Here is a 13,681-nt window from a genome sequence, read left to right as displayed (position 1 = left end):
AAGGCATAATAGTTCTGAACAGGTAAACTGAGCTGAAGATGTACCCAGTGGAGCTGTGTTCAAGGAAGGCACTCTGACCATACCTGCCAGTGGGAAACAGACCTATCAAATGTCATTCTGGTTCCAGTGCAACTCACATAATTTGTGATATGATAAAATGGTTTTCCCTTTGATCTTTGTTCAGCCTTAGCCTGATTTGGACTATACCCAGTGTGCACTTAACCCCAAATCTGGATTCATTTTCCTTGAAGCATGACAATGACATTTCTCTCACATCATTAGATAAATCAAGAACATCCTTTTCCCATCACCTGAAGAGGCAATCCCAAGGGGTGATATCTCTACTAAGTCAAGGTTTCATCACCTTGGGGATGATCTAGGCCAGGTAATAATCTCAGAGAATAGCAGTACCAACTCAGGCAAGCAGAGGTTTTAGTGTCCCTGATAATTCTTAAGGAAGCAGTGATTTCTTGTAGGGGTGAATGGAGAAAGGGAGTGCAACAGATATTCAGGCAGGTGGGAATAGGAGGGGTTACCACTGACCTTCTCATCATTAGTGCAGACAGCTGGCAAACAGACCCATGCAGTAAGTGGACTCACAAAAGCAGACGGTCATCAAAGCCACTGTCCATAAAGGAAGCAGGAGGATTTCACATGGCTTGGCTCATTTGCCCTACCCTGCCTCTGATCCAGGTAATACAAAATACAGAGTGACAACTTCTCTGAACGATTGATATTTCATTGATCCACAGCCAAATAGACATATTAAAAACAAGGCTGGATTCCTTCACTCTTAAGAGACATAAGGTTGTTAGGGTCCCATCAGAAACTCTTAAATTCAGGTGTCTCAAAGTCACAAAGGTCCTCATCATCCTCAATGTAATAGGATGAAACTTTCCAGTGAAACGGCAGAGATTGTCAGAATGGAGAAGGAAACATGATGCAACTATATACTGTTTACAAGAGATTCAACATATAATGAAAGACACAAGTAGGTTGAAAGTGAAAGGATGCAAAAATACCATGAGAATAGTAACCAAGAGTGCTGGGATAATTATACTAAAATATGACAAAATAGACCTTTGTCAAAAACTGTTATGAAAGACCAAGAAGATCACTGCATACTGATGAAATATGACAACTCAACAAGACATAACAATCATAAATAAGAAAGCAGCTAATGGCAGAGCCCCAAAACATATGACACAAGTTTAACATATATGAAGGGAGAAGAGATAGATCTACATTAATAGCAGGAGACTTCAATATACCACTAGCAATAATGGACAGAACATCTAGACAGAAGATCAATAAGGAAACAGAAGACTTGAACAATACTATACAACAACTAGACCTAACAGACATATATAGAACACTTCATCCAAGAGCAGCAGAAGACACATTATTTTCTAGCACACATGTCAATCCCCAGATTAGAAAATATGTTTGGTCACTAAACAAGTCTCAATAAAATGAAGTATATGGAATCACACCATATTTTCTTCTTTGACCACATGGAATGAAGCAGAAATCAATACCAGAGGGTGAACTAGAAAATTCACAAATATGAGGATTAATAAAGTATTTTAAACAATCAAAGTTCCAAAGAAGAAATCAAAAAGGAAATTTGGAAATATCTTGACTCCCATCCTTGTCTATCTCTACTCCATCCTGTATCAAAACGTTTCCACCTTTCTCTCAGCCCACTGCCATACAGAGATCCACATATTCCTACCCATAGCCTTTTGCTCTGTATCAAAATATCTCTTGAAAAACACAAAAGTCTTGTCTAGTGTCAAATAACTGTTAGTCAAGTCTTGTAAATTCTATTGGAAGATATCCACACACATTAAGTATATATTGTCTACAGTTGCTTTCAAGCTACAGAGATTTTTCCATTCATTATGAAATCAAAAGCCTATTGGAAAAGCTGATCCCTTAGTGACCATCCAGGCTAATTCTTTCAGTTTTCAAATGAAGAATGGTGAAAGTGCTCCCTCTAAGATAAGGAAAAAGACAAGATGCTCCCTGTCACTACCATTATTCAGCATTGTACTGGAAGTCCTAGCCAGAGCAATTAGGCAAGAAAAATAAATAAATGGAATCCAAATTGGAAAGGAAGAAGTAAATCCCTCCCTCTTTGCAGTGAGGGAGTTCCCTGTTCATGGAAAATTCTTAGAAACCCACTACAAAGCCACTGGAATTATCAACTTATTCATCAAATTGGTGAGACACAAGATAAAACTGCAAAAATCAGTATTGTTTCTCTACACTAGTTATGAACAATCTGAGGAGGAAACCAGGGAGGAAAATCCTTTTACAACAGTATCTAAAAGAATAAAATATCTAGAAATATACTAACCAAAGATGTAAGTGATTTGAACCCAGAAAGCTACAAAACATCTCTGAAAGAAATCAAAGCAAACTTAAATAAATGGAAGGACATTCTGTACTCATGGAATAGTATACTAAATATTGGTAAGATTTCAATTTCACCCAAAGTGATTTACAGATTCAACTCAATCTTAATCAAAATTCCAACAGCATGATTTGCAGAAATGGAAATTCAAGTTATCAAATTTATATGGAAAGGTAAGGGGCCCCTAATATCCAAAGCCATCTTGAAAGAAAAGAATAAAGTAGGCAGAGTCATGCTTTCCAATCTCAAAGCTTATGACAAAGTCACAGAAATCCTAACATCATGGTACTGGCACAAGGAAAGACATGTAGACCAATGGAATCAAATGGAGAGTTCAGAAGTCAACCCTCACATTCAGGAGCAACTGATTTTTCACTAGGGTATGAAGTCCACACAAAGGGGAAAGAATAGTCTCTTCAAAAAATGGTGCTGAGTGAACTGGATATCCACATACAAAAATGAAGGTGGACCTCAACCTCACACTATGTACAAATATTAAACCCCAAAGGATCAAAGGCCTAAATATAAGATCCAAACCAAACTACTGCTAGAAGAAACCATAGGGAAGCATCTTTAGGATCTTGTGTTAGGCAATGGTTTCTTAACTTTACACCAAAAGTATAAGCAATACCACAAACAATGGATAAATGGAATACTATCAAGATTAATTTTTGTGCATCAAAGGACTTCAGTGTGAAACTAAAAAGAAAACCTGTATCTTTTTATAGAAAGGGACAAAATATTTGTAAACCACATATCTGATAAGGATTTAATGTCCAGTATATAGCAGCCAAAAGAATCAAATATCTGCAAATAAAATTAACCAAGAATAAAGGACCTATCCATAAAACACTACAAAACATTGCTAAAAAATATCAAGGAAGACTAAAATAGAAGGAAGGACATACTGTGTTCATGCATTGGAAGACTAAATATAGTTAAGATGTCAATTCTACCCAAAATGTGATTTACAGATTCAAAGAAATAACAATCAAAATCCTAACAGTTTACCTTGCAGAAACAAAAAAAACAATAACCAAACTTCTTTGGAAGGGTAATATCTCCTGACTAGCTAAAAACATCTTGGGAAAGAGAAATAAAGTTGAGGCTCACACTTCCTGACTTTAAAGCACATTGCAAAACTACAGTAGTCAAAACAGTATGGCACTGGCATAAGTATAGATATAACCAATAATGGAATCGATTTGACAGTTAAGAAATAGTCCCCCATCCACAGAAAATTTGTTTTTGACAAGTTGTCCAAGTTCACTCCACTTGAGCAGAATAGCCTCTTTAACAATTGGCGCTGGGAAAACTGCATATTCATATCCAAAAGAATGAAGGAGGATCCCTATCTCACATCTTAAACAAAAATTAACTCAAACTGGATCAAAGACCTAAACATTAGAGCTAAGATGATAAAACTCTTGGAAGAGTTCTATTAGAGGATAGAACATGCTCAGGTGTGACTATGGTTCATTAATTTTCTTTTGGTATAGTAGAAGTATATTGGAAGGAATGAAGTTATTTCAGGATATTTGCTTTTCCCATTGATTTGCCTTGTTTTGTTTGGAAATGTTTTTTATTTGATAAAATTTTAAAAATTTAAAATAAAAAGATAAAATTTAAAATTTCTTGGAAGAAATTGAAGGTAAATATCTTAAAGATATTGTGGTAGGAGATGATTTCCCAGACCCTATACCCAAAGCACAAGGAATGAAAGAAGAAATAGGTAAGTGGGATCTCCTCAAAACTGAGTAATACTGCATGTAAAAAGATTTTGTTAAGAAAGTAAAAAGACAGCCTACTCAATGGGAGAAAATAATTGGAAACCACATATTTGATAAGAGTTAATATCCAGAATATATAAAGAAATTTACTAGGTATATACTCAGAGGAAATGAAGGCTAGGTATGAATGGACATTGGTACACTGATGTTTTTAGTGGCATTGTTCATGACTGCAAGACATGGACACAGCCCTGATGTCCACCAATGGATGAGTGGATAAACCAACTATGCTATATACATATGATGGAATATTATACAACTGTAAGACAGAATGAAGTCATAACTCATGCAACAATATGGATGAAACTTGAGGACATTATGTTGAGTGAAACAAGCCAGAAACAAAAGGACAAATACTGTATGGTTTCACTAATATGAACTAACTATAACGAACAAACTCAGAGTTAAATTTGAGAGCATAGGTTCTAATGAGGTAGAAAGAGGGTAGAGATTGGGCATTTGATGCTGAAGGGGTACAGAGTGTTCAACAGGATTGATTGTAAAGATCCAGAAATGGATAGCACAATACTATCTGATGGTAGCACAATATTGTAAGCATAATGAACAAACGGAGCCACTGATTATATACTTTGGATGGATTTTATGGTGTGTGAATATATCTCAATAAAATTTCATTAAAAAATAAAAAACAAAAGAAAAACACCATAGTACTGCCATAAGGATGGATACATTGACCAATAGAATCAAATTGACAGTTCAGAAACAAACCCTTCATCCACAGCCAATTGATTTTTGACAAGGCAGCCACTTCAATCAACTGGGACAGAACAGTTTGCTCAAAAAATGGTGCTGGAAGAATTTGATATCCCTATCCAAAAGAATGAAAGATAATCCCTATCTCACATATTACACAAAAATTAAATCAAAGTGGATCAAAGACCTAAATATTAGAGCAAAGACCATAAAACTCTTAGAAGAAAATGTAGCAAAATATCTTAAAGATCTTGTGGTAGAAGATGGTTTCCTAGACCTTACACCCAAAGCACAAGCAATGAAAGAAGAAATTGATTAATGAAATCTCCTCAAAATTGAATATTTTTGTATATCAAAGGACATTGTTAAGAAAGTTAAAAGGCAGCCTACGCAATGGGAGAAAATATTCATAAACCACGTATCTGATAACTTTATATCCAGAATATATGAAGAAATCCTACATTCAACAACAAAAAGACAAAAAAAAATTTTGTTAAATGGGCAAAAGACACTGATAGAAACTTTTCCAAAGAGGAAACACAAATGGCTAAAAAGCATATGAAAAGTTGCTCAACTTCACTAGCTTTGAGGGAACTGCAAATAAAAACCACAAACAGAAGATACCATTTCACACCTACCAGAAGGGCCATTATTTTTAAAAAAGAGAAAACTACAAGTGCTGGAGAGAATGTGGAGAAACAGCAAAACTTATTCACTGTCAGTAGGATGTAGAATGATGCAGCTAATCTGGAAGCATCTTGCAGATCCTCAGGAAGTAAGTATAGAGTTGCCACATGAGCCAGCAATCCCATTCCTAGGTATATACATGGAAGAGCTGAAAGCAGGAACATGAATAGTCATTTACTAACTGATGTTTAGACAGGCATTATTCAAGATTGCCAATAGATGAAAATAGCCCAAATGTCCATCATCTGATGAGTGGATAAAAAAACTGTAGTTTGTACATATGATGGAATATTGTGCAGCTGTAAGAAGGAATGAGGTCATGATGCATGCAACAATATGGATGAAACTTAAGGATATCATGTGAGCGAAATAAGCCAGAAACAAAAGGACAAGTATTGTATGGCCTCACTAGTATGAACTAAGTATAATATGCAAACTGTGAGAGTTAAATTCGTGAGCATAGGTTATCAGGAGATAGAAAGTGGGTAGAGACTGGGCAATTGATGCTTAAGGAGTACAGAATGACTAATAAGGTTGATTGTAAATGTTTGGAAATGGCTCGTAGATGCATCACTCCAATCTCTCCTCCACTATATTCACATGACCTTCTTTCCTGTGTCCATCTACCTATACTTCAGATAGCCAGTTTCTCCTAGGGAATTCAACATCATTTTCAACAAGTTTCAAACTTGCAACCTCCCCTACAGATTCGAATTTGTCAATCCCCATTATCGTGTGAACCAACTAGATTAATACTGGCAGTTTCTTGTAAATTGAAATGGATACCTGCCTTATATCCAGTAATTCCATTCTGGGGCATTTCTCCAAAATAATGAAAACACAGATCCACAGAAAGACACGTACAAGAATGTTCATTGCAGCTCCATCAGGGGGTGGAGACAATCTCACAAAGATCCTGTAGTGTGATGTAAGCAGTACAGGCTCTGGAGTCTCAGGGCCTCAGTCTAACTCCCAAGGCCGCCTCTAACTAGCCACACAATGTAGGCAAAATATTCAACCATCTTGTGCTGCAATTTCTTCATATGTAAAATAAATAATAAAACCTACTTCAACACATTGTTCTGAGATTAAACATAAGAGTAAAGCTTATGAAAAAGTGCTGAAAAGATGAAGTGCTTAAAAAACACTAGTAATATGATGATGGAGCTAGTGATGTAGGGACACCAGTCTGGGGTGATGTCATGTGTGTGGGAGAGGAGGCTGGGTGGTAGGAAAGCATTATCCATCACTGTGTGCATCGAGTGTCCTCAATGTCCACTGCTACTGTCCTCCACTCAACTCATGCCCAAATCTCCTGCCATCTCAAAGGCATTTCCTACTGCTTTTTGCTCAGGCAAGACATCAAGCGCCTACAGTGAGTCTTCACTGTACTCCCTGTTTCTTGTCAGTACACCCAGACTAAGTGAAGAAGATGCAGCCGACTGGCCAAAACTGGGCTGTAGATGCATTTGGGGCATTTGGGTTTCAAGCAATAATGTAAACAACACAGCATTGAAATCTCTGTATTAATAGTGTAACAATAGAAACTTACCATGCCATATAAAAATTAAAGTAAAAAAAAAACCCAACACTCTGAGTTTATGGCTAAAACTTGATTTTGGAGAAAGAAGATAAGTTACAAGGTACACAAAGTAAAACTGCTCTTTTCCAGATCTTCAGGTTGAATCTTGCACTGCTTTGGATCTCAATTAGCAAAGCTCAGTGAGAGCAAAGCCTGTAGGGAATGCTTATTGAAAGTACCGGTGCCAGAGTGATGCTCAGGGCCATCACCCCACCTGCAATGGCAGGTGGCTCTTTCCTGAAGGCCTGCGGTAAGAAGGGAAGTGGAGGGCACAGTACTGGGCTTTAGGGAGGGGAGAACAGGAGGGGCCATGGGAACGGAGCAGCCCAGACAAGGAAAGTATCTGCTTACAGGACACATTTCTCACAGGTCCTAGTAGAGCAGAAAAAGAAAGCTTCACTCAGGATCTGAGCCTCTCATTTTTGTCTGTCATTTGCTTCATATAACACCCCACACACTCTCTCAGACACACTACACTTATGCATGCACACAGGCGCGCACACACACACACACACACACACACACACACTACAGCCCAGGGTCTCCACCTTACCAAAGCCCTCCCCTCCACATACTCACATAAACAAACACACATAGATGAATGCAAACACCTATACGGTCACACACTCAGACACAGACACAGGCGCACTTGAAGCAGAGACCCCTTGTCCCAGCAAGCTTCTCTATCAGACCTGGTTTTGTCTCTGAGCTGAAGCTGCTGAGTTACACGTACACAGGACAGGGAACCAGTTTCTTTAGTGCCCAAGGGCTCTTGGAGAGCCTCTAATCCAAGGCCCTCAGTTTACAAGATGAAAAAACACAGGCTACGAGAGGTCGAGTCATTTGCTAATGACACCATGGCTTGTTTGTGGCAAAAGTGGGCCAGGATCCCCTACCACACATTGGTCTGGTATCTTGCCTGAATCCTGAGCTGAGCTTTCCTTCTGCAAAGGAGATGGTCATACTCTGATCCTCTGTCCCAGGCCCCTCCTGGGCTAGAACCTCATCATTCCTTTCTGAGAGGCTCACCCTACTCTGCAGGACAAATGGGAATTTGAGGCAGAGGGTGAGGGTCCTCATGGCTGTGGTCATCTGGAAGTCAGCGTCCTGGATGAGAGGGCAGGAGCCCAAGCAGAAACAAGCTGTGTTTATCCAAGTCTGAGCAGAGCAGGATTGGAGGGTAATGAACTATGTAAGAAGGGTCTATCTTAAAATACGTTTGATGTATGTGTGTTGCTGACTGTGAAGAAGGCCTTCTGGGGTTTAATGGTTCAAACCTTCAATGCTTAACTAATCTGGCACCTCCACTTAAACACCTGTTATCCGTGTTTGATAAAGGCCCATAAACTCTCTGTGCCCATCTGTCTGACCATTAACTTCTATGACAAGGGACACATCAAAGCATCCTTTACTTATTGGAATAGACTTGAACACAAAACTTCTCCAAAACCACCTTCTGTTGCTGTCTCATATTTCCTTTCAGACCATTCCCCTTTCACCATAATTTTTAGCACAGACACATTCATTTTATTCTTTTTTTTTAATCTTCATTTTATTGAGATATATTCACATACCACGCAGTCATACAAAACAAATCGCACTTTCGATTGTTCACAGTACCATTACATAGTTGTACATTCATCACCCAAATCAATCCCTGACACCTTCATTAGCACACACACAAGAATAACAAGAATAATAATTAGAGTGAAAAAGAGCAATTGAAGTAAAAAAGAACACTGGGTACCTTTGTCTGTTTGTTTCCTTCCCCTATTTTTCTACTCATCCATCCATAAACTAGACAAAGTGGAGTGTGGTCCTTATGGCTTTCCCAATCCCCTTGTCACCCCTCATAAGCTACATTTTTATACAACTGTCTTCGAGATTCATGGGTTCTGGGTTGTAGTTTGATAGTTTCAGGTATCCACCACCAGCTACCCCAATTCTTTAGAACCTAAAAAGGGTTGTCTAAAGTGTGCGTAAGAGTGCCCACCAGAGTGACCTCTCGGCTCCTTTTGGATTCTCTCTGCCACTGAAGCTTATTTCATTTCCTTTCACATCCCCCTTTTGGTCAAGAAGATGTTCTCCGTCCCACGATGCCAGGTCTACATTCCTCCCCGGGAGTCATATTCCACGTTGCCAGGGAGATTCACTCCCCTGGGTGTCTGATCCCACATAGGGGGGAGGGCAGTGATTTCACCTTTCAAGTTGGCTTAGCTAGAGAGACAGGGCCACATCTGAGCAACAAAGAGGCATTCCGGAGGAGGCTCTTAGGCACAACCATACGGAGGCCTAGCCTCTCCTTTGCAGCAACCATCTTCCCAAGGGTAAAACCTGTGGTAGAGGGCTCAACCCATCAAACCACCAGTCCCCTATGTCTGTGGTCATGTTAGCAACCATGGAGGTGGGGTAGGCGAATACCCCTGCATTCTCCACAGGCTCCTCAAGGGGGCGCTACATCTTTTTTTTTTCCTTGTTTTTCTTTTTTTTTTTTTTTTTTTTTAACTTTCCCTTCTTTTTTTTTTTTTAATCATCATTTTATTGAGATATATTCACATACCATGCAGTCATACAAAACAAATTGTACTTTCGATTGTTTACAGTACCATTACATAGTTGTACATTCATCACCTAAATCAATCCCTGACACCTTCATTAGCACACACACAAAAATAACAAGAATAATAATTAGAGTGAAAAAGAGCAATTGAAGTAAAAAAGAACACTGGGTACCTTTGTCTGTTTGTTTCCTTCCCCTACTTTTCTACTCATCCATCCATAAACTAGACAAAGTGGAGTTTGGTCCTTATGGCATTCCCAATCCCATTGTCACCCCTCATAAGCTACATTTTTATACAACTGTCTTCAAGATTCATGGGTTTTGGGTTGTACTTTGATAGTTTCAGGTATCCACCACCAGCTACCCCAATTCTTTAGAACCTAAAAAAGGTTGTCTAAAGTGTGCGTAAGAGTGCCCACCAGAGTGATCTCTCGGCTCGTTTTGGAATCTCTCTGCCACTGAAGCTTATTTCATTTCCTTTCACATCCCCCTTTTGGTCAAGAAGATGTTCTCCGTCCCACGATGCCAGGTCTACATTCCTCCCCGGGAGTCATATTCCACGTTGCCAGGGAGATTCACTCCCCTGAGTGTCTGATCCCACGTAGGGGGGAGGGCAGTGATTTCACCTTTCAAGTTGGCTTAGCTAGAGAGACAGGGCCACATCTGAGCAACAAAGAGGCATTCCGGAGGAGGCTCTTAGGCACAACCATACGGAGGCCTAGCCTCTCCTTTGCAGCAACCATCTTCCCAAGGGTAAAACCTATGGTAGAGGGCTCAACCCATCAAACCACCAGTCCCCTATGTCTGTGGTCATGTTAGCAACCATGGAGGTGGGGTAGGCGAATACCCCTGCATTCTCCACAGGCTCCTCAAGGGAGCACTACATCTTTTTTTTTTCCTTGTTTTTCTTTTTTTTTTTTTTTTTTTAAATTTCCCTTCTTTTTTAAATCAACTGTATGAAAAAAAAAGTTAAAAAGAAAACAAACATACAATAAAAGAACATTTCAAAGAGACCATAACAAGGGAGTAAGAAAAAGACAACTTACCTAAGATAACTGCTTAACTTCCAACATGTTCCTACTTTACCCCAAGAAAGTTACCTAATATAGCAACATTTCTGTGAACTTGCTCCTACTATATCCATCAGAAATTAACAGACCATAGTCATTCCTGGGCATCCCCAGAATGTTAAATAGCTTATCTGTTCTTCTTGGATTATTGTTCCCCCTTCCTTAATTGCTCTCTACTGCTAGTTCCCCTACATTCTACATTATAAACCATTTGTTTTACATTTTTCAAAGCTCACATTAGTGGTAGCATATAATATTTCTCTTTTTGTGCCTGGCTTATTTCGCTCAGCATTATGTCTTCAAGGTTCATCCATGTTGTCATATGTTTCACGAGATCGTTCCTTCTTACTGCCGCGTAGTATTCCATCGTGTGTATATACCACATTTTATTTATCCACTCATCTGTTGAAGGACATTTGGGTAGTTTCCATCTTTTGGCAATTGTGAATAATGCTGCTATGAACATTGGCGTACAGATATCTGTTCGTGTCACTGCTTTCCGATCTTCCGGGTATATACCGAGAAGTGCAATCGCTGGATCGAATGGTAACTCTATATCTAGTTTTCTAAGGAACTGCCAGACAGACTTCCAGAGTGGCTGAACCATTATACAGTCCCACCAACAGTGAATAAGAGTTCCAATTTCTCCACATCCCCTCCAGCATTTGTAGTTCCCTGTTTGTTTAATGGCAGCCATTCTAATCGGTGTGAGATGGTATCTCATTGTGGTCTTAATTTGCATCTCTCTAATAGCTTGTGAAGCTGAACATTTTTTCATGTGTTTCTTGGCCATTTGTATTTCCTCTTCAGAGAACTGTCTTTTCATGTCTTTTGCCCATTTTATAATTGGGCTGTCTGTACTATTGTCATTGAGTTGTAGGATTTCTTTATATATGCAAGATATCAGTCTTTTGTCAGATACATGGTTTCCAAAAATTTTTTCCCATTGAGTTGGCTGCCTCTTTACCTTTTTGAGAAATTCCTTTGAGGTGCAGAAACTTCTAAGCTTGAGGAGTTCCCATTTATCTATTTTCTCTTTTGTTGCTTGTGCTTTGCGTGTAAAGTCTAGGAAGTGGCCGCCTAATACAAGGTCTTGAAGATGTTTTCCTACATTATCTTCTAGGAGTTTTATGGTACTTTCTTTTATATTGAGATCTTTGGTCCATTTTGAGTTAATTTTTGTGTAGGGGGTGAGGTAGGGGTCCTCTTTCATTCTTTTGGATATGGATATCCAACTCTCCCAGCCCCATTTGTTGAATAGACCATTATTACTCAGTTCAGTGACTTTGGGGGCCTTATCAAAGATCAGTCGGCCATAGATCTGAGGGTCTATCTCCGAATTCTCAATTCGATTCCATTGATCTATATGTCTATCTTTGTGCCAGTACCACGCTGTTTTGGCAACTGTGGCTTTATAATAAGCTTCAAAGTCAGGGAGTGTAAGTCCTCCCACTTCGTTTTTCTTTTTTAGAGTGTCTTTAGCAATTCGAGGCATCTTCCCTTTCCAAATAAATTTGATAATTAGCTTTTCCAAGTCTGCAAAGTAGGTTGTTGGAATTTTGATTGGGATTGCATTGAATCTGTAGATGAGTTTGGGTAGAATTGACATCTTAATGACATTTAGCCTTCCTATCCATGAACATGGAATATTTTTCCATCTTTTAAGGTCCCCTTCTACTTCTTTTAGTAGAGTTATGTAGTTTTCTTTGTATAGGTCTTTTACATCTTTGGTTAAGTTTATTCCTAGGTACTTGATTTTTTTAGTTGCTATTGAAAATGGTATCTTTTTCTTGAGTGTCTCTTCAGTTTGTTCATTTCTAGCATATAGAAACATTACTGACTTATGTGCATTAACCTTGTATCCCGCTACTTTGCTAAATTTGTTTATTAGCTCTAGTAGCTGTATCGTCGATTTCTCAGGGTTTTCTAGATATAAGATCATATCATCTGCAAACAATGACAGTTTTACTTCTTCATTTCCAATTTGGATGCCTTTTATTTCTTTGTCTTGCCGGATTGCCGTGGCTAGCACTTCCAGCACAATGTTGAATAACAGTGGTGATAGCGGGCATCCTTGTCTTGTTCCTGATCTTAGAGGGAAGGCTTTCAGTCTCTCACCATTGAGTACTATGCTGGCTGTGGGTTTTTCATATATGCTCTTTATCATGTTGAGGAAGTTTCCTTCAATTCCTACCTTTTGAAGTGTTTTTATCAAAAAGGGATGTTGGATTTTGTCAAATGCTTTTTCAGCATCTATTGAGATGATCAATTGATTTTTCCCTTTCGAGTTTTTAATGTGTTGTAATACATTGATTGTTTTTCTTATGTTGAACCATCCTTGCATGCCTGGAATGAACCCCACTTGGTCATGGTGTATGATTTTCTTAATGTGTCTTTGGAGTCAATTTGCAAGTATTTTGTGGAGGATTTTTGCATCTATATTCATTAGGGAGATTGGCCGGTAGTTTTCCTTTTTTGTAACATCTTTGCCTGGTTTTGGTATTAGATTGATGTTAGCTTCATAAAATGAGTTAGGTAGTGTTCCATTTTCTTCAATGTTTTGAAAGAGTTTGAGTAAGATTGGTGTCAGTTCTTTCTGGAAAGTTTGGTAGAATTCCCCTGTGAAGCCATCTGGCCCTGGGCATTTATTTGTGGGAAGATTTTTGATGACTGATTGGATCTCTTTGCTTGTGATGGGTTGGTTGAGGTCTTCTATTTCTTCTCTCTTCAGTCTAGGTTGTTCATATGTTTCCAGGAAATTGTCCATTTCCTCTACATTATCCAGTTTGTTGCCATACAGTTGTTCATAATATCCTCTTATAATTTTTTTAATTTCTTCAGGATCTGCAGTTATGTCAC

Source organism: Choloepus didactylus, chromosome 20 (assembly GCF_015220235.1).
Source record: "Choloepus didactylus isolate mChoDid1 chromosome 20, mChoDid1.pri, whole genome shotgun sequence".
Classification (NCBI taxonomy): domain Eukaryota; kingdom Metazoa; phylum Chordata; class Mammalia; order Pilosa; family Megalonychidae; genus Choloepus; species Choloepus didactylus.
The sequence above is the reverse complement of the archived record's forward strand: the minus strand, read 5'-3'. Positions refer to the sequence as shown.